The sequence below is a fragment of the Heloderma suspectum genome, chromosome 3 (assembly GCF_057233095.1).
Source record: "Heloderma suspectum isolate Gila_16-S chromosome 3, 16-S_ref, whole genome shotgun sequence".
Classification (NCBI taxonomy): Eukaryota; Metazoa; Chordata; class Lepidosauria; order Squamata; family Helodermatidae; genus Heloderma; species Heloderma suspectum.
Window position 1 is genome coordinate 73,685,107 of NC_139460.1, and position 20,386 is coordinate 73,705,492.

The following is a 20,386-nucleotide window of genomic DNA, read 5'->3' on the forward strand; positions in this document are numbered from 1 at the left end:
GGCGGAGGGATGGAGCGCCTCCCCCCCGCCAGAATTTCGGGGGGAGGGACGGAGCGTCTCCCCCCCACCATGAATGTCACCCTTCGAAAAGGTAAGTGACTTTTGTACATCCCTAGGATAAAGTAGCAGTTACAGGAACTCTGGGGGAAAGCGACCATGTTGTACTTGAGTTCTTGGTTCTAAGGGAAGCAAAACCCGAGTGTAGTCAAACACGTACCCTGGATTTTAGGAAAGCTGATTTTAATAAATTCAGAACAATGATTAGTAAGGTCCCATGGCAAGCGACGCTAACGAGAAAAGGAGTCCAAGATGGGTGGGAGCTTTTAAAAAAGGAAATTCTCAAGGCACAATCACAAACAATTCCAACAAGAAGAAAAGGTGGAAGACAACAGAAGAAGCCAATGTGGCTTCACAAAAAGCTTAGGGAGGATCTGAAAACAAAAAAGGACACATATAGGAAATGGAAAGAAGGCCAAGTAACAAAGGAAGAGTATAGGCAGGTAGCACAAAATTGCAGGGATGGCATCAGGCAGGCTAAAGCTGAGAACGAGCTGAGGTTAGCGAGGGATGCTAAAAACAACAAAAAGGCTTTCTTCAGCAACGTGCATAGTAAAAGGCAGAGGAAATAAATGGTTGTTCAGCTATTAAATAAGGATGGCAAAACGATAACAGATGACAAAGAAAAGGCAGAGGTGCTCAATTTCTACTTTGGCTCAGTCTTCTCCCAAAAGAGGGTCTATGACCTCCCTGGCAAAGGCAAAGTACAGGTTGAAGGGGCAGGATTGCAGTTTGAGATCGATAGGTATATGGTCAAGGAGCACCTAATTACTGTGAATGAGTTCAAATCTCCAGGGCCAGATGAACTGCATCCTACAGTAATAAAGGAACTGGCAGAAGAACTCTCAGAACCACTGTCTATTCTCTTTGAGAAATCATGGAGGACAGGGGAAGTGCCAGATGACTGGAGGAGGGCTAATGTTGTCCCTATCTTCAAAAAGGGTAAAAAGGAGGATCCTGGGAACTACAGACCAGTCAGTCTGACATCAATCCCTGGGAAAATTCTGGAGCAGATGATAAAGCAATCCATCTGTAAGCGCCTTGAAAACAATGCAGTGATTACTCAAAGCCAACATGGATTTGTCAAAAACAAGTCCTGCCAGATGAATCTGATCTCATTTTTTGATCAAGTAACCTCCCTTGTAGTCCGTGGGAATGCTGTAGACATCATATACCTTGACTTCAGCAAAGCTTTCGACAAAGTGCCCCATGATATCCTGATGAGCAAACTAGCTCAAAGTGAGCTAGATTAAACAACGATCCGGTGGATCCACAGTTGGCTACAGAATCAGACTCAAAGAGTGTTTATCAATGGGACCTTCTCAAACTGGGGAGAGGTAACGAGTGGGGTACCACAGGGCTCAGTCCTGAGCCAAGTGCTCTTCAACATTTTTATTAATGACTTGGAGGAGGAGGTGCAGGGAAGGCTGATCAGATTTGGAGATGACACAAAATTGGGCGGGATAGCTAATACTTTGGAAGACAGAAACAAAATTCAAAGTGACCTGGATAGACCGGAGCGCTGGGCAGAAAACAACAGAATGACATTTAATAGGGATAAATGCCAAATTCTGCACCTAGGAAAAAGAAACCAAATGCACAGTTACAAGATGGGGGATACGTGGCTCATCAACACAAGATCCTTCTCACTACAAGCAAGAAGGATCTTGGAATTGTTGTTGATCACAAGCTGAATATGAGCCAACAATGTGATGTGGCTGCAAAAAAGGCAAATGCTATTTGGGGCTGCATTAATAGAAGCATAGCTTCCAAATCCCAGGAAGTACTAGTTCCCCTATACTCAGCACTGGTTAGGCCTTATCTGGAGTACTGTGTCCAGTTCTGGGCACCACACTTTAAGAAGGATGCAGACAAACTGGAGAGGGTTCAGAGGAGGGCAACAAAGATGATCAGGGGACTGGAAACAAAGCCCTATGAAGAGAGACTGAAAGAACTGGGCATGTTTAGCCTTGAGAAGAGAAAACTGAGGGGAGATATGATAGCACTCTTCAAGTACTTGAAAGGTTGTCACAGAGAAGAAGGCCAGGATCTCTTCTTGATCATCCCAGAGTACAGGACACAGAATAATGGGCTCAAGTTACAGAAAGCCAGATTCCAGCTGAACATCAGGAAAAACTTCCTGACTGTTAGAGCAATACGACAATGGAACCAATTACTTAGGGAGGTGGTGGGCTCTCCCACACTGGAGGCATTCAAGACGAGGCTGGACAGCCATCTGTCAGGGATGCTCTGACTTGGAATCCTGCACTGAGCAGGGGGTTGGACTCGATGGCCTTGTAGGCCCCTTCCAACCCTACTATTCTATGATTCTATGATCCTATGATTATTTAGACATACTGGTTTCCCCCACTCTCAAACACAGAAGTCCTACTGTGATGCTGGCATTTTCTGGTGGTTGTTTAATGCATTTTGTGGATTTGGTTTTATGTGTATGTTATTGTTGTACGCCACTTTTAATTTATTTTGGGGAGGGGGAAATCGATATCAATCAATCCTTATTTATTTATTTTAAAAGTATCCCTTTGCAGCAAGGTTGTCCCCACCCTTTTTCATTATATGGGAACAGCTACTGGCGTTGAATCACGGCTTACAAAAGTATACAGCACTTATCAGCAGAAATGCGCAAAGGGGGCGGGAGGGAGTGCGGAAAAGCCCTCAAGTGTAAAGAAAAGAAATAAGCTGCCCTGAAAGCAGCTGTGATACTAACTCGCAAGAGTACAGCATTTGTTGTGCAGTTAAAAAAATAAAATAAACAAAGAGCTCTCTGACGCGTTAGTTGGCCCAAATTAAAAGTACCTTTTAATTAAATTAAACAAATTAAAAATCCCTGACTTGGATTCTTGCATTGAGCAGGGGGTTGGACCTGATGGCCTTGTAGGCCCCTTCCAACCCTACTATTCTATGATTCTATGGTCCCTAAACAATTTGGAACCCAGATACCTGAAGGATCACCTTCTCCCTCATGAACTTGCATGCTTACTGAGGTAATTTTCAATGCCCCTTCTCTGAGTGCTCCTGCCTTCTGAGGTGAAGATGCAAAGGAACGAGGCCTTCTCAGTCATGGTATACTCAGTCAAGTACATGGTATATACTTTGAATGCTTTTCACCCAAACAGCTTGTCTAGTGCCTATTCAGATCCTTTTGTTGCCAGATAACAAACTTTTATTCCCCCAAATTAAAAAAAAATATTTTTTTTTCTGTTGCTGCTTGCTTTCACTGTGTCTGCTACATTCATGTGTTTATTTACTATTTTAATGCATTGGTTAATTATTTATTATGAATTGTAAGCTGTCTGAGAACAGAAATATTGAGGTGTATGTTTTTTATCATGTACAATGTGTGAGAATGTTTTTAAAAAGAACAGTGGGAATAATACTACAAACATATGTTCTTTGTAAGTGGTCAAGATCTCTGGAGGGCAGTGCTTTCAATTGGAGATGTTAGCTAACTAAAGCAAAAGTCATAAAAGCATGAAATTTGTAATTGACTCAATTTACTCGGTTTATTAGTGGCATAGACCTCTGCTTGAATTAATATCGCCCAATGGAATTCCAAGTGGGGGTGACATGGTGTATCATGACACAAATTACCGCTGTTCCCATTACTGTACTTCAAGTCACCCATATCCCCCAATTACACAGGCTCTAATCTAATATGCATGTTTTTAGTACTTTACTTTTATTGGCAATAAAATGTGACTAGTTCCTTGCCCATCCCCATCCAGTAGTATCATGTTAGTTTTAAGCTGCACTTAATTGCCTCAGTGTTATGGTGACATTGTCAGTTGGCTTACTGGCTACTGGGTTATATGTTGCATACTTTCCTATCATTTAGGGTGTTCTATGTACTGTGCTCAAGGTCAAGTAAAGACAAACATTTCCCTTATGCATAAATATATTCAAATAGTCTTCAACACCTCAGCCACTACTGCAACACTTAATGTCATATTGTGACAGATAGATAGTTTTGAAGGAGCTCATGCAACCTGCAAATTTGGGAGGGAGAAAAAACACCCCCACCCCCACACACCTATTCAGCTTATGTACTGAAATCATTGAAGTAATTTTAATTAAATATATAATTTTAATAATAATCATTTATCAGGACATATAAAATTCTGGAGAGGGACAGAAAAAAGCATACTTGGTTATGCCTTCCACACTGCATCTAATAATACAATTGAGTTTCCCTTAGATATGAAACATATTTGGACATAAGCTATGATGTACTTGGAATGATATCATTAAAAATTAAAGGGGGTTAGGTTTCAGGACTGGTGAGTTGCATGTCTTTTCTGAACTGGAAAATTGTTGGAAAATATCAACTACAATATATGTGGGCTTATTCACACAAACATTTTTTTTTTTTTACCAGGCTGACATCAGTTCATTCTCCACCCCCAACTTTGAACCAGGATTGTGAAAAATATGACCTGATCACAACTCGCATATCCTGAAAAAAATAATACAAGGATGTGTTGAATAATTACATGGTCCAAAAAATCCATTTAATATATACTGGCCAGGACTGAAAGACCTACACAAATAGTTCCGGGTGCTCAACAAGCTGTGAGCTGTTTTTTAAACAGAAATCCTCATGTTCTGTGGCAAGACACTTTTGAAACTGAGGGGGTCTTTCAAAAGCATTTGTATATAGAATCGGAGTCTGATGTTCAAAGTAAAAAACAACAACAACCACACACATACAGACACACACACTGAGAGAGAGAGAGAGAGAGAGAGAGAACAAAAAGCCTGGACCTCCCTTGGGAATGCCTAAAGTATAACTTTGAATGCTAACCATTGTATGATAGGGTAGAACTTCACAAACCAAGAGATTACTACACATGATAGCCTCAGATCCATGATCTCCCAATAGTATACAGTAAACTGTCAGATTGGCAGGCCCAGGATATACATGAAAATAGGTGGTTCCTTCAAGTCCAAATAGGAACATATAGTTTTCTTATACTGACTCAAACCATTGGTCCATCTTGCTCAGCATTGTCTACACTAAGGTAGATCTCCAGGGTTTCAAACAGGAGTCTTTCCAGCCTTAGACTGAGATGCCTGGAAATGAACCTTTGACCTTTTGGATGCAAAACATGTACGCTTCCAGTGAGCTACAGCCCTTGCCCAGCATGAAAGCAACTGCAAATTAAATTCATGTGAAGTAGTTTGGAGTTAGAAATATGTCATAGTTTTAAATAAACTACATCCCCAATATGTTCCTAAACCTTATGAAGAGACTCAGGGGAAGAGACCATAGCTAAGTGGTAGACCACATCGTTTGCAAGGAGAAGGTCCCAGGTTTAATCCCTGGCATCTCTAGTTTAAAAGATTAGGTAACAGATTCTGTGAAAAACCTCTGCTTGAGATTATGGAGAGTCCATTCCGGCCAGTGCAGACAGTACTAGGCTAGATGGACAATATTTTGAATTGGTATAGGGCACCTTCCTATGTTCCTATGAAATCTACATATAATTAAATCTCGGAATAGTTAATATTTATTTATTTGTTCTCCAGCAAAGGAGATCATTACCTTGTCATGGTGCTGGAGCTTGAGCACCTCAATGACGTCATGAGCTAAACCGTGAAGGGACACCCAAGACGGGAAGGTCATGGCGGAGAGGTCACACTAAATACGATCCCTGGGGAAGGAAACGGCAACCCACCCCAGTATTCTTGCCATGAAAACTAAATGGATCAGTACAACCAGAGATATGTCGGTATACCATCGGAAGATGGGACTCCCAGGTTGGAAGATGGTCAAAATGCTACTGGGGAGGAACAAAGGATAAGTTCAACTAGCCCCAGATATGATGATGCAGCTAGCTCAAAGCCGAAAGGACGGCTAGCAGCCGATGGTGCTGGTGGTGAACGACGAATCCGATGTTCTAAAGTTCAACACACCATAGGAACCTGGAATGTAAGAGCTATGAGCCAGGGCAAATTGGATGTGGTTATTGGGGAGATGTCCAAATTAAATATAGACATTTTGGGTGTCAGTGAAATGAAATGGACTGGAATGGGCCACTTCACATCAAATGACCACCAGATCTACTACTGTGGACAAGAGGACCACAGAAGAAATGGAGTAGCCTTCATAATTAATAATAAAGTGGCTAAAGCAGTGCTTGGATACAATCCAAAGAATGACAGAATGATCTCAATTGAATTCAGGGTAAGCCATTTAACATCACAGTGATCCAAATATATGCCCCAACCACAGATGCTGAAGAAGCAGAAGTAGATCAGTTCTATGAGGATCTGCAGCACCTACCTACTGGATAGTATGCCAAAAAAAGATGTTATTTTCATTACAGGAGACTGGACTGCTAAGGTGGGTAGTCAAACGACACCTGGAATTACAGGCAAGCATGGCTGATAGAATTTTGCCAAAACAACTCACTGTGCATAACAAACACTCTCTTCCAACAATCTAAGAGATTACTTTATACATGGACTTCACCAGACGGTCGACACCGAAATCAGATTGACTACATCCTTTGTAGCCAAAGGTAGCGGACATCTATGCAGTTGGTAAAAACAAGACCTGGAGCTGATTGTAGTTCAGATCACGAACTTCTTATTGCACAATTTAGAATCAGACTAAAGAGAATAGGGAAGACCCACAGATCAGTTAGATATGAGCTCACTGATATTCCTAATGAATATGCAGGGGAGGTGAAGAATAGATTTAAGGGACTAGATTTAGTAGATAGGGTCCCGGAAGAACTATGGACAGAAGTTTGCAACATTGTTCAGGAGGCGGCAACAAAAAGCGTCCCAAAGAAAAAGAAAACCAAGAAGGCAAGATGGCTGTCTGCTGAGACACTGGAAGCAGCCCAAGAAAGAAGGAAAGCAAAAGGCAACAGTGATAGGGGTAGATATGGCCAATTAAATGCAAAATTCCAGAGGTTAGCCAGAAGAGATCAGGAATTATTTTTAAACAAGCAATGTGCGGAAGCGGAAGAAGATAATAGAATAGGAAGGACAAGAGACCTCTTCCAGAAAATTAGAAACATGGGAGGTAAACTCCAGGCAAAAATGGGTGTGATCAAAAACAAATATGGCAAGGACCTAACAGAAGCAGAAGAGATCAAGAAAAGGTGGCAAGAATATACAGAAGATCTGTATAGGAAGGATAATGATATCAGGGATAGATTTGACGGTGTGGTCAGTGAGCTATAGGCAGACATCCTGAAGAGTGAGGTTGAATGGGCCTTAAGAAGCATTGCTAATAACAAGGCAGCAGGAGATGATGGTATCCCAGCTGAACTGTTTAAATTCTTGCAAGATGATGCTGTCAAGGGGATGCATGCCATATGCCAGCAAATTTGGAAAACACAAGAATGGCCAACAGATTGGAAAAAATCAACTTATATCCCCATACCAAAAAAGGGAAGCACCAAAGAATGTCCAAACTATCGAACAGTGGCACTTATTTCACATGCCAGTAAGGTAATGCTCAAGATCTTGCAAGGTAGACTCCAGCAATTCATAGAACAAGAATTGCCAGATGTACAAGCTGGGTTTAGAAAAGGCAGAGAACTAGAGACCAAATTGCCAATATCCGCTGGATAATGGAGAAAGCCAGGGAGTTTCAGGAAAACATCTCTTTCTGTTTTATTGACTATTCTAAAGCCTTTGACTATGTGGATCATAACAAATTGTGTCAAGTTCTTGGTGGTATGGGGATACCAAGTCATCTTGTCTGCCTCCTGAGGAATCTGTATAACGACCAAGTAGCAACAGTAAGAACAGACCATGGAACAACGGACTGGTTTAAGATTGGGAAAGGAGTATGGCAGGGTTGTATACTCTCACCCTACCTATTCAACCTGTATGCAGAACACATCATACGACGTGCTGGGCTTGATGAAGCCAAGGCTGGAGTTAAAATCTCTGGAAGAAACATTAACAATCTCCGATGTGCAGATGATACCACTTTGATGGCTGAAAGCGAGGAGGAGCTGAGGAACCTCATGATGAAGGTGAAAGAAGAAAGTGCAAAAGCTGGGTTGCAGTTCAACCTCAAAAAAACAAACAAGATTATGGCAACCAACTTGATTGATAACTGGCAAATAGAGGGAGAAAACGTGGAGGCAGTGACAGACGTTGTCTTTCTAGGTGCAAAGATTACTGCAGATGCTGACTGCAGCCAGGAAATCAGAAGACATTTACTTCTTGGGAGGACAGCAATGACAAATCTGGATAAAATAGTGAAGAGCAGAGACATCACACTGACAACAAAGGTCCGCATAGTTAAAGCAATGGTATTCCCCGTAGTAACCTATGGCTGCGAGAGCTGGACCATAAGGAAGGCTGAGCGAAGGAAGATAGATGCTTTTGAACTGTGGTGCTGGAGGAAAATTCTGAGAGTGCCTTGGATTGCAAGAAGATCAAACCAGTCCATACTCCAGGAAATCAAGCCAGACTGCTCACTTGAGGGAATGATATGAAAGGCAAAACTGAAGTACTTTGGCCACATAATGAGAAGACAGGATACCTTGGAGAAGATGCTGATGCTAGGGAAAGTGGAAGGCCAAAGGAAGAGGGGCCGACCAAGGGCAAGATGGATGGATGATATTCTGGAGGTGACGGACTCGACCTTGGGGGAGCTGGGGGTGGCGATGGCTGACAGGAAGCTCTGGTGTGGGCTGGTCCATGAAGTCACGAAGAGTCGGAAGTGACTGACCGAATAAACAACAACAACAACAACAACATTTATTTGTTACATTTATATCCCACCTTTTTTCCTCCTGTGAGGAACCGAAGGCAGCTTACATTATCTTCCTTTTCTCCATTTTATCCTCACAACAGCCCTATGGGCTAGGTTAGGCTGAGAGTCAGTGACTGGCCTAAAATCACTCAGTAATCTTCAAGGCTGAGTGGAGTCCCAGGTCTTCTGAATCGCAGTCCAACACTCTAACCACTACGCCACACTTGCTCTCTTACTTAAGGCTAATAGTTCCTCATTGCCAAAGACATTTCATGACTATTAACATTAACAACAAAGCAACAGTGACACATCGCAGAAAAGATCCCTATGACTTCCTTATTTCTATGTTTCACTTTAAAGGATATCAGTATAAGCTTATTGTGCAAACAGAGATCTAAATTTAATTTTTTCACATGACACTGCATGCAAACCTTAATATAAGCAGAAAATAAAATATTTGTGAGTTATATCAATTTATTGATTAAAACCCACTTCATTAATAAAAAGTCTTGGAGCAAAGAATACAGAGAGAAGTAAGAAGCACAGCTCATATGTTTTTATAAGCTAATAACTCTTTCACTTCCAGTAGGTTCAGAAAAAAACTTGATCAATGCCTGCCATGGTGCATTCATTAAAATAATTTATTAGATATAGAAGGAGATTGGGAGGTACACATTTATGGTGAAACTGAACAATGGGCCGAGCATTGCTTCTTTTGATCGCTATTGACTTTTTCTTTCCAATGTGATGTTATTTTGAGTGGCACTTTCAGTTAGTTGCATATCTAGTCTATGAAAGTTTTCTGTAGTCTAACAGAGCAATCCCATACAGGTATACTCAGAAGTAAGTCCCACTGAGTTCAATGGGACATTCGCAGATACGTGTATCTAGGATTGCAGCCTAAATATCTTACACTTTCTTAGGAAGAGGGTTTTTTTCCCCCCCATGTCAGGTTTGCTGTATGATTTTACCCATAATCGGTTGAGAACAACTTCCATTTAATTCTATGGCATTTACTCATAAATAAATATGCATAGGTTTTCAGCATTTTGCGTGAACACTAACTGTGCATATGCACTTACTGCACATAGTAGCACTTACTTTGGAGTAACTATGAATAGGATCAGGCTGAAGGTCAAAACTTTTGCTGAGGCCTAGTAATTGTATTCCCTTTATCTACTAAACTAATTTAATCTACTAAGCCAGTTTAATTAAATACACTGAAATGGTAGTTCATGATTTGTTCTTAATAACAATTTATGATATCTACTATTTTTCCTCTGGTAAAATTATACATTGTACTTTTAAAAAATTATATATGATAAACCTGCTTTTAAGCAAGCTCAAAAGTGGTAGCAAGAATTCCAGTCTATAAAGTTTACAATTCTTAGCAATAAGGGGGAAAAAAGAAATGCACTTTCCAGAGTTTTATAATATACCTTCAACCATATGATAAGAAACAAGGCCACATAACTGGATTTACTTTAATCATTAAAGTATTATAATTGCCAGAAATGTATTTCTTGCAATGTATTACTGATTATAGACTTATGGCTAGAAACCATAGTCACAAGTATAGTTGAGCGGTTGTCTTAACTTTTTCTGAAAGAAAACAGATTTTAAGATTGGCTTTATTTTTCTCCTGCTCTCTTTCTCTCTCACACACACATATATATACACACACACTCACACAATCATACACACACACACACACACGCTTTGGGCAAACTCTAAGCAAAATCCAGCTTTTCCTCACAGTTACTGTAAGTATGGAATTCATTCAATTTTTTTTAAAGAAATAAAGTAACATAAAATAATTTCTCACTGAATGTACAATTTTCTACCAGTGAGATCAGTTTTATTAAATTCCATTTAAACTTTAAAGCAAGAAGACTTTTCTACCAAATTGTTCTGGATGTAATGCAGTGGGTTTTTTTTTTTACAATATATGATTACCCCTTTAAATTTGACACATCAATTAAGAGCTTTTTCCTATCCATCTTTCAAATACTCTATAATAATGTAGCATTTTAACACTACCAGATTGCAAGATTTTAGGACTTGTGTTGCAGCTGTTGCATATCCAAGTCAAACACAGGAGAAATAATAAAACTAGTTGGTAACATAAAAACAAAGATCATATAAAACATATAAATGACAAAGTTAAACTAAGATTATAAAGACAATTTACAGTCCCCTAAGACAATAGTTGAATATGAACTTGAGCACGCTCCGGGAGAGAGCGCAGGACAGGAAGGCCTGGCGTGCTATGGTCCATGGGGTCACGAAGAGTCGGACACGACTGAACGACTGAACAACAACAACAAGACAATAGTGTTATAGGCTTTGATGAAGGCAGGATAGATCATTTTAAAGGAAATATTAGAGGACTTTTTTTGTGAACCGTCCAGAGAGCTTCGGCTATTGGGCAGTATAGAAATGAAATAAATAAATAAATACATTTTGTTCTGATTGTTTTTATGTTCTAGGGCAGAGGTCCCCAACCTTTTTGGACCCGAGGGCACATTTGGGAATTTCAGAAAGTGCTGTGGGCATCACCACAAAATGGGTCCCATGGAGGATGTGGCTAATCACATAATGGCTGCCATGGAGCCTAGCTAGTCAAGAGGCGAGGAGCAGAAAGAGATAGAGCAAAGGGGAAAATTCTGTGTGGATGGAAGAAGATTGGGCAGGCCAGGAAGCAACTCTTTCCATTTCCCCTTCTTCCAAGCCTCTAACGTTGCTATTTCTCTCCCCCAACCCCTTTCCTCACTATTTCTCTCCCTTCCCCTTCCCTAGCCTTTTTCTTTCTCTCCCTTCCGAGCCCCTATCCTTGCTGTTTTGTATTCATTCACCCCTTTATCTTGCTGTTTCTGTCCAGTCCCAGCCGCTATCCTTGCTAGTTCTCCCTCCACCTCTTTACTTTGCTGTTTCTCCCCCACATAGCCTCACTCTGTCTCTCCCCTCTGCTTTCCCTACTGGCTTGCTGAACAGCTGATCAGCAGCAGGTTCAGGAGCAGGAAGGAGAACCTGGTACACTAACATTTTTCAGTTCTTTATTATTATTCTTTTTTGAAGGGGGTAAGGAGTAAAGAGCTTTACAGGAGCCATTCGAGGTGCCTGCAGGTGCCATAGCACCCATGGGCCCCACGTTGGGGACCCTTGTTCTAAGGCACTGTCCTAATCTCTCCACAGTCTCTGGCCCCCACTGGCTTCTGCTGGTGACCTCACCACTACTGCAGTGGAGCCACTCCACTGCAGTAGAGGCCCCTATTGACCCTAAGTGGGTGAAAAGCTACCACCAGAAATTCCTGAAATATTCCAGGGACAGGGCAGAGGGGGGAAGAGCTGTCTTTGGATCCATTGGATCCAAAGCTGTTCCACTGGATCGATAGTTGCTCCACTCCCCTAGCCAGGCCCAAGAAGGAGTTGGTATAGCTAATCCCAGTCTTTGCTGTCAATGGGGAGGACTGTGAATGCCAAGATCTCTGGGCTGAAATGTCCAGCATCCCCCCAACACACACAGGCCATGTTCACATAATCATACACGGGCCGTGTTCATATAATGACAGTGGCTTATTTCTCCTGCTGCGCGCACAAGTCATTTGCCAGGGGTTCAGCATAATTACCCTTTGCAGCACAGCATCCTATGTCATGCGAACCCAGCCATCCTTGAACCCTACAACAGGCCATGGTTCTTATTAACCACCCCTCAATCATGTAAACTGGGTCACTCTTTTTGGCCTGACTGGCATGAGTCAGCTGGGTGTGAAAGAAAGTTCATTAGCTAGAAGTGAAGCTGCATGTAGCCAAAAGTCTACAAGTAAGCGTGATTATCTAGATTGTGTGAGACAAGCTTGAACCTGATGAGTAGCGAATGAATTATTTTCTCTGACCTTTTACTAGATTTTGTATCCAATCTACTGTTGCCAAACGTGCCTTTGTAGCCAGGTATAAATACCCTGAGGATTATTTATTTATTAAGTGAATCCATGGATTCTCTTCCATACATGGATGTCTGTCTTTTGTTCAGCTGAATAATAAAAGTGAACGCTTGGAAATAAACAGAAGAAAAGTTTTTCTTTGACAAGGGCTTTGGATGCAGTGCTCCACTCCCTCCATGGCCCGCTTAGGATTTCCCTGCCTGTCTCTTTTTATTTTGCAAAATTGATTGTTGTATTTTATCATATTTGCTGTTTTGTTTTATTGTTGTATTATTTATCAGATTTATATTTTTCCATTCCACTAAAGATTCTAGTTTGTCTTGAATATTGATATTTTATGCTTTTTATTATTTGAGGTTGCCTTTTTGTTGTTTTTGCTGCCGCTTGTATTTTGAGTTTGTAAAGCTACCTGATTGTGTTTAATCTCTTCAGGTAGAGTGAACAAGCCCTGGAGAAGCAACACTGATGGATGCTGCTCAGCTTTTCCTGGGGCTGGATCCAGAGGTGCCTAGAGTTTTTGACCTAATCCTGCCAATCCTGTGAGTTGCTACATCAGTAGTCTAGGACGTATTTTCTAGAAAATATTTTGTTGTTGTTGAACTGGTTTGTGTATATAACATGTATTTATTTTTATTTATGTTCATTGTTACTTATTTATTGCAGCAAAACATTAAAAAAATAAAACATCAATATACATAGTAAAAAACAAATACCAGCGCAATATATTCATGTCTACTGGACATGAACTACAGTCAAAGGAAGGCCATTCCCATTAGTAAAGGAAATCCCGAGCAGTGACCTGACAGTGTAGGAATGTATGAAAAGACCAACAGAGTGTCATTAGAGGAAAATAGGTATTGTAGTTATACCATATACTTGCCATCTTGATTATTCTGGCATTTGTGTGCAGCCAGGGGAAATTTGGTCTAAGCAAGAGCCAAAGTTATATAGTACATTTTCAGTAATGTCCCATTTATTTCTGAATCACATTTTCCTGCACGTGAAAATGTAGCCCAACTGCACCAACCAAATACAAAAGGTAAGTATCAGCAGACTTGGAGTAACCCCAAGGTTTTCAGTAGTAGGAAAAATCTTTTAAAAATCCCTGAGGGGGGAACCCCAAAACACAGCCCAGTGATATCTCATTGGAAAGGAATGTTGATAGACTGGAGAGAAAGAGAAACAATAACTGGGTGGGAAAGGTACTGAAATAAAGTGGCTGGGGAGAAAAATGAAAACTGTGTGGAAGGAGGGATAGAATAGAGTGGCTGGATAAGGAGGAGAGAGGAGGAGATATATTGGGCCATTTCTCACATAATAGCCCATGGGACGAGCCCCTAAACAACCCAGCACTCCGAGTTCGGATGACAAACTAAGCAACCTACAAAGGAGCCAATTGTGGGTTACTGAGTAAAAGCGGAAGGCGTGCTGCAGGCAGCAGGGCCGCACTCTCCCACTCATGGACAACAGCCCACGGGCTGTTTAACCCATGGGCTGTTGTTATGTGCAAACCAGGTGACAGAGAAAAAAGGGCAAACAGAACGATGTCATTGTTTGGATAGGTAATTTTCTGGTTTACACTGGCAAGCTATTTTAAAGTATCCCTACAGAAGGAAGTGAGAACTTCCCATAAACATCAAAAGAGGAATAAAATATGTTAATGTAGTGGGATGGGCACAAGTATGTCTGCCTCATACTTCAGAGAAATCCCAAAATGGAGAAGGGTGAGAAGAAACCAAAATGGATTTTAAAAACCCTGGAGTAGCTAGAATCCCCAAACAGAAGCACTCTACACTTCAACATTTGTTGCAGGGGCCCACTTGAATGATACTATTATTAGTTCCATACTACTACTTTTTAAAACATGCTGTCAATACCAATTTCATTACTGCCTAGCAATAAAGAAGCACTATTTCCTGTATGTATTCCTAAAAGCATTCCACCAAGTTCCTTTAAATTAAGTTTGTTTTCCTGAACTGAATGTATGAAGTCCCACAATGTAGCTAGAGGTAGGAAAGCCATCAATGTCAGCGTAATGGCTCTAGAACTGACATGCCTCAAGTTGCCAGATACGCTACAGGTTTTCTTACAGTATTTGCCACTTAATTTAAGCTGTGTTCACAGCAAGGATAACCCCTGTAGTGGAATCAAAGTGTGTTATTTTCCATGGTAATTTACTGCTCTCCTTCTGAGGGGAAGCATTGCCAAATCCATCTACAGAGCTGTACATACTGCAAATGTTCACAGCACTTCAGAACAGTGACCTGCTGTCCTTAGATGTAAGCCACTTTGAGGTTTTGGTAGTTGCTGTTTTTTTATAGTGACATTTAAATGAAATGTGTAACCTAAATTCAGCTGCAGTTTCACATAATAAAATCCATTTCAGTTTGGATAACCCCAAATGTAAGGCTTGGTATGCTAGATACAATTACTACATTGTGTAGTAGAAGTGTAGAGTGCTTCTGTTTGGGGGTTCTAGCTACTTCAGGGTTTTTAAAATCGATTTTGGTTTCTTCTCATCCTTCTCCATTTTGGGATTTCTCTGAAGTATGAAGCAGACATTGTATCTACACTTGAACTGGTTTGTTAATGATAACTTGCCCCCTCCACCAGGGCCAGTCCTATCATTAGGCAGAGTGAGGAAATTGCCTCAGGCAGCAGATACTGGGGGAGGGAAGTAATGGTTAGGTGTTGGAGGCTACCAGAGCTGTGTGAGTGCGAGGCAGCCTGCTCCACATACCCTAAACTAGACTGCTGCCCTCAGATGTAGTGGAGGAACTGTCTTATGATCAGTAAGATTCAACTGCCAGTCTACTTGACTTCTGTATGTGGAAAGGGATGCTTCTTTTCCGTTGTCTCAGGCAACAAAAATGTCTTGGGCCAGCCCTGCCCTCCACCATGATGTATAGACTGAATCACCATGTTGTTGTTTCATCTCATATGGAGCTGCTGTTTTCCAGTGGTATATGCTCCTGGTCCTGCTACAGAAAATCTCTATGTGTCACAGAAGTACAATAACTCTATAAGTTATTGCAGTAGCAGGGGTAAGTCATTGCACAGAAGCAGATTATCATATGATAATCATAACATGTAGATTAGGCCTGTGGAGAATCCATTGTCCGCAGCAAAATTGACAATTTTATGTGAATAAAATAGGCTTTTTCATCTTCACATCTGGCCTTGCTCCCAGTCAATTGCTGCTTGGCATTGTGCAGTTCTACCTGAAGCCAGATTCTTGTACAGGCCACTTCTCTGTGTTGTGACCTGGCAACGCTAGAAGAACTCTAGCATAATTGGCTGGAAATCTCAGACATAGATACTTGGCAGGGCAAGATTTACTGCTAGGCAAACTAGGCATGTGTCTAATAACTATCTAGTGACAATGACTCATGCAGTGGCCTCAAATTATTACTGGCATCAAAATATCTGAAGGTAAAACAGTTCCTATACTAAAATGCATCTGACGCAATCCTTCTTCAGTAAATGTTTGCTAATGAGATCCTTGCCAGATATGTGTATGGAATGTGTATGAAAGTGTGTCCATTTAGAACAATATTGACTGGGTGCGTGACTGCAAGCCCCCAACTTCTCTTCCCATCTGATTGTTCTCCACCACTCTTTCATTCCTTCTCTCATATCTTGGGATTATTATCTCTTTTTCACTGCCTAATCTACTTGCCTCCTCCCTTTTCTCTTCATTCTTATTCTTCTGTAGTCTAGTTCAATTTGGCTTCAGGCCACTTTGATGTCTGATTACACCAGGAACTGGACAAGAGGTGTGTATCCTGGTTTGTTCTGCTGGACCTTGGTGGTTTTAGATATATTTATCATGGTATACTTTGGGATTGCTTGGCTGAGATGGGACTTGAGGTCACTGTGGTTGCTTCAGAGGGGTGGTTCTAGGGGACTACTGGTTGGCTCCTTGGCCATTAGCCTATGGTGTCCCACAAGAATCCATTTTTCCCCATGCAGTTTAACATATTATTCTGGGATCTGAAGTGTGATGTCACCAATATGTTCATGATACTGAACTCTGTTTCTCTTTTTCATTTGACTTCAGGGCGGCTGTTGAAGTTTCGAATCATTGTCTGAAGGCAATAATGGACTGAATGGGTTTAATAAATTGAACCTTAATTCAGACAAGACAGAGCTGCCTTTTATTATAAACTTTTAAAAATTAGCCTAAGCTGATAGGAATGCCTCAGGAGAAATAACTTGTATTGTAGCATTTGATGTGTTTTAGCTCTAAGCACTATAATATTAACTTTTGTGATTGGAGAATTAATATTTTTTGTTTTTTCCATAGTATATGATTTTCAAAATGTTTGTAGTAATTTGCAGCCCACTGTCTAGGACTTATAAACTGAATGGGACTTCCTTCAGAGTAAATATGCATAGAATCACACTGTGCAACAACTATGTTAAACTGAAATAAATTGGAAAAAGTCAACTTAAAACCATATCCATCAGACTAACTCAGGGATAAAGAACCTCCAGCATGTGGTCCAATTTGACCCACCAGGCCAACCCATACCCCTCCCCAAGGCCCACCCCATCAGGGCTAAAGGAACCTCTGCTGTTATTTCCTATCAGTGATCAATGAAGCCAGATCCCCAACTGAAGCACTGGCTGGAGGACCTCTAGCCGGCGCTTCAGTCAGGGACAGGATGTTGTCAATGGGAGTAGTCTCACTCACTGGCATAATCTGGCTCACAGAGGACTGGGCAGGGGGGTCATCTTACACTTCACCCCATTTAGATTCCCCACCCCTGGCTTAAGTTACCTCTTTGCACTTGTTCTCTGTACTATTCAATTCACTGTTTATGATCTAAACAAATGGTTTCACTAAGACCAGGAGCAATGGCCTTTATGGTCTATATGTAAGAATTCATCATTGATCACTCTCTGCACAACAATCCACAAGAAATCCAATAAAGTTAGTTCATTCCATTTGTTTTAAGAAAAAGAAAGCCATTTTCTCAAACTAATGCCGCAATCCTATGCGCACTTACTTGGAAGCAAGACCGTTGAACATAGTGACCTATGTTCACAGGAAACACTAACCCATGGTTAACCCTTGGCTTGTTGTCCTACCCAGGGTTTATCTGGCAGATGATCAAACAAACCATCGGTTGTTTGTTTCTCTCCTTCACCTAGGGATGTACGAAAGTGACTTACCTTTTCGCGGATTCTGTTCATGGGGGGGGGGAGGCATTCCATCCCTCCCCCCGGAATCCTAGACAGGGGGGGAGGCGATCCGGTCCTTCCCCCCGGAATCCTCGACGGCCGGCTGTGCTCTGCGGCAGCTCCACGGAGCAGCGGGCCAAGCCCAGGCCAGGGCCGTCCACAGCCAGATTTCTGGCCACGGAGGGCTCTGGGTAACAACAACAAAAAACGTGTACACAAATGGCGGCGGCTATGGCCGCCGCCATTTGCTTTCCTTATTTTTCGCCGTCTTAGTCTACGTCATTATTTACATAGACTAAGACAAAGAAAAGAAAGGGGAACTCAAATAGCGTAGTGGGCACTATTTGCATTCCCCTTTCTTTTCTTAGTCTTAGTCTACGTAAATATTGACGTAGACGAAGACGGCAAAAAATAAGGAACGCAAATGGCGGTGGCTGTAGCCGCCACCATTTGCGTACGCATTTTTTTTAAAAAAAACCCAAACATGATAGGCTACGTCAGTCTTTACGTAGCCTATCATGTCTATGGGGGGGGGGGAGACACAGACTGCAAATGGCGGCGGCAGCCAGTTGGAAGACCAGCTGCCACTGCCGAAGCCGCGGCTGGAGTCGCCGCCATCCGGAACATCTGCCCCAGGTAAGTCTCATCCCCGGAGGGATCCATGGGGGGCGGTGGGGTGGCAGGCCATTCCGTGATGGATTTCGGGGGGCCGAATGCACTGGCATTTGGCCTGACGGAGATCTGTCGCGGAATTCTCTGACATCCCTACCTTCACCTGATCCCGCCCAGTATCCCAAATGCTTTTGCAGCATGAAGAGCAGCTGGTGTTTTTTTTTACCACTCTTGCCCACCACATTTGTAGCCTGGTGAAACAACCCATGAACAACCTATGTAGGGTTGGCGGAGAATTTCTCCCCGAAACTTCGGGGGGCCGAGTGCCAACGTGTTCGGCCCCCCAAACAAGTTTTGGAGAGAAATTCTCCACCCCCCCCGGGACGGGACTTACCTTTGGCGAATGTCCCTCCCAGCGGCGGGTCCGGCCGGCGGTTCGGTGGGTCTTCGTCAGGGGCGGGTGCGGCAGCCAATCTTTCGACCGGCTGCCACCGCCGCCATTCCAATCAAAGAAAAAAAAAACGCCCCCGTGATAGGCTACGTGACGATTTACGTAGCCTATCACAGCTGACTTTGCAGATCTAGCCGTGATAGGCTACGTTAATCATCACGTAGCCTATCACGGGGGCGTTTTTTTTTTCAACTTTTTAGTTCACGGCCGGGCGAAGCGAGGCGCCTCCTCCCCGGCCTGAATTTCGGCCGGGTGAGGCGGGAAGCCTCCCCCCCAGCCTGAATTTTGTCCGGGCGAGGCGGGAAGCCTCCTCCCCCGGCCTGAACTTCGCGGGGGGAGCAGCGAAGTGCCTCCCCCCCACCGCGAAAAGCTTCGAGGACAGGTAAGGGACTTTCGTGCACCCCTAAACCTATGGTTCTAGGTTCACACATAACAACAGCGCGTGGTTTAAACAACCCAGAGTTCATGACCTAACAACAACAAAAATGAGTTCTCTTTCTGGTTTGTTGTGGTTACCAAACCATAGTTTGCTAGTGTGACTGGTTCTCGCATTACAGCAACCCAGAATTCAGCAACCCATGGGTTGAATAAACGATGGGTTAGTATTATGTACAAACCAGGACAGTGGGTCTTACTTCTGAGTAAACATGCATAGGATCACAGGCCAGATGCATCCCCCCTTTCTACGTTTGTACATTTCTAAGATAGTAAAGAAAGACAAAATGAGTGGAACAGCATGAGGTTGGCAATGAAGAAAGAAATTGCTCTAAATAATAGGGATGGTTGAGAAATTCACACCATCAAGGTGTTTGTTTGTTTACTGATTTACCTTTCAGAACCCAATGCAGACATGAATACAATTTGTGTTTGGAAAACCATACATTTTTAAACTTGCAACCCATCTGACAAAAAAGAAAATGTATTAACATGCACAAATTTGACAACTGCACAAAGAAAACTGTACATTTTTAAAATGCACACAAACACACATTAGTAACAGGTTTATGCATACAAAAATGCATACCTTTGAAAAATGCACACAAAAATGTATACAAATTTCTGTAGGGGGGGGGGGGGCCTGTACAGAACTGAGAAGGAATGAGCTTGGCAGTGACAAAACAAGAACCTTGATGGGATCGAGCTTGGCAGATCCCACCATCCCTACTAAATATTCTTAATATTTTTTATTTAAAAATGCACTTCCATTTATCAGCCATTAAAAACATTCTTATGATAGCGTTTTGTTTTGAGGTAAGGAAGGTTTGGCATTATAGTTCCAAATAGCCTGTGAAACTAACTCAGATTAGATTATTGGCACAATTCACTGAAACTCAAGAACTTCCAGTGAAAAAGCCTTGTCATTATGATATACATCACGTGCTTTTATAC

At 42.0% G+C, this 20,386-nt stretch overlaps 1 long non-coding RNA gene across 2 annotated transcripts in view; it reads left to right on the forward strand.

The window, feature by feature from the left end:
- The window catches only part of LOC146349797 (uncharacterized), a 51,952-nt gene extending 34,751 nt beyond the window's left edge, over positions 1-17,201 (forward strand). The window contains exons 4-5 of one of the 2 annotated variants that reach the window (XR_014789085.1): positions 13,180-13,286; positions 16,808-17,201. This is a non-coding gene — a long non-coding RNA (uncharacterized LOC146349797). The remainder of the gene's footprint in view (positions 1-13,179; positions 13,287-16,807) is intronic. The other variant, XR_014789086.1, reaches the window with a different exon arrangement.
- The last annotated feature ends 3,185 nt before the right edge of the window (positions 17,202-20,386 follow it).